Raw genomic sequence first — 2,302 nt, 5'->3', positions numbered from 1 at the left:
CTAAGGACATTTTGAGGCTAAGTTGAAAATCCAAGTGTTACCCCCTACCCACAAGTGTTAAAAAAAATCTTCCTGCCCTTTAATTTTAGTACTTCACTCTACCTAATTGTAAGGCTGGCCTTGCACTGAACATGTATTTACCATACATATGAGAATGTAATTTATTTTTTAAAAAGCATTATTGGTTACCTTTTGTATGTTACCCTTCGCATGTGTAAAAAGTGCTCTTCCAGTGAATTCTGGTAAGGAGGATAAAGTTGGTTCCCAGTTCCCACTTCAGCCTCCTAGTCTGGTAACCTATTTGAAATTAAGGCTAATGCACTACTGATAAGGAGCATTCCTCTTCTATTATGACATATGCATGTCTAAAGCTGCTCTAAGATTCTTGGCTAGCATTACCTGTGTTTGTGTGTGTGCGTTTGTGTGTGTGAGAGAGGAGGGATGTTAATGGGAATCCAGTTTGCATCCTGTTCATGTTTAGCACCTGAACAACAACAACAACAAAATCACTTACCTGGTAAATGCCAGCTTTTTTTACTCAGTGACCTTATTTGTTTCCAGAATGATAAAAAATAACTTCCTGAACCTCATGTTTCTAGTTTGACAAGAAGGACTGAAAAATAAACATCACAGACTTTAAACTTGCAACTGTTTTGTCAGAACAGGTAGTTGCCTTCATGTACTTCTTTGGAGGGGGAACTTGAGGTTTTCCCCAGATAGGGTTTATGCCTCTCCTTACCTGTTTGATAAAGACCTAGCAGTTTTCATTCTCTCTTTAAAAAAGAATGTGTTGGGATCAAGCTGGGGCTTCTAAGGGGGTTTTCACATGATGCTCAAATCACCTTTCCCTAAACCGGTCTGCTATTTGAAAGTAAAATTTGTAGCAGCTACAATGCATTTTGCAATACACAGGGATTTCAAACCAGAGGACTTTGACAGCCACAATGAGGTGCCCAATTATGCTGGAAGAGAGCGTGGATATGTTTCCGGATGGTCTCCGGATGGTCAGAGAATAAGAGTGCAGTTTCAAGCTTAATGTGGATGAAGTGACTCAAAGCGCCAATATCACTTCTGAGTTCAGCCTGCCTCTTCAGTCTGAACCTTGCCCAGGCACAGTTGAAGCAGCTCTCTCCATTATGGCCCGACTACTTGCTTTCCCCCCACACACACACATGCTGCAACTGTGTAAGCTGTAGAGAGTCAGCAGAAGAAGGAGCAGCCAATGTTCCTGCTACTTGAGCTGTGGAAAGACAGCAATGCATGCAGGTGAGAAAGGAACCACCACTGCTGCTACCACACCCCCACTGGGATAGGGTTGCCAGGTCCCTCTTTGCCACTGATGGGAGGTTTTTGGGGTGGAGCCTGAGGAGGGCGGTGTTTGGGGAGGGAGGGACTTCAATATCATAGAGTCCAATTGCCAAAGCGGCCATTTTCTCCAGGGGAACTGATCTGTATTGGCTGGAGATCAGTTGTAATAGCAGGAGATCTCCATCTAGTACCTGGAAACTGGCAACCCTACACTGGGAGCTGGTGAGTGGGTAAGGTGGGCAAGCAAAGCAGTGGTGTTGCCAGCAGGTGGGCTGTTCAGCAATGGCAGGCCAGGTGGACAAGCGGAGGGGGGAGATGGGCTCCTCCCATGAGTCTTGCAGCTCGCCACTTGTTGTATCTAACTCTTAACATGACCCCAAGCTTTGGATCCTTAAATCCAGATTCTGGAGCCACGTAGAGAGAAAATTCTGAAGATAAAAAAACCCCAGGCATTAAAAAAAAGAGACCCCACAACAAAACATCATTAAATTTCAGTTGCCATTACAGGGACTGCCAACAACCCTGGTAAATAAAACTGTGCAGCACCAGCAACTCAAAAGGAGGCTGCAGTGGGGTGAGAGATGACACAGAGAGCAAGAGAGAGCAAGACTGTGCCTAGAAGAAAGAAGGAGGGTGAATGGGGGGAGGGAGAAAGAGAGGAAGAGAAATTCTGCTGGCAACAGAGAAGAGGGTGGTGTGAAAGTGGAGGAAACAAAGGTGAGGGGAATGGGATGCCCCCTCCCCTGTGAGTCACCCAGGGCCGGCGGTGGCTACTGGATGACTCAACGCCATGCAACTTGCCTAAACCCACAGGCAGTCATGGCACTGCACAAATAATGTGACTTGGCTGGGCCTAGCAGGGGCCACCTCACAACTCACTACACAGCTTCTGCAGCTTGGTCAGACTTTTCCCTGAAAAAGGCTGCCAGGGGGAGGGAAGGAGGGAAAGCTGAGAGCCGAAATTGTGTAGTGTTTAGAGTGTCAGACTAGGATC

This window comes from Euleptes europaea, chromosome 1 (genome assembly GCF_029931775.1).
Source record: "Euleptes europaea isolate rEulEur1 chromosome 1, rEulEur1.hap1, whole genome shotgun sequence".
Taxonomy (NCBI): domain Eukaryota; kingdom Metazoa; phylum Chordata; class Lepidosauria; order Squamata; family Sphaerodactylidae; genus Euleptes; species Euleptes europaea.
The sequence above is the reverse complement of the archived record's forward strand: the minus strand, read 5'-3'. Positions refer to the sequence as shown.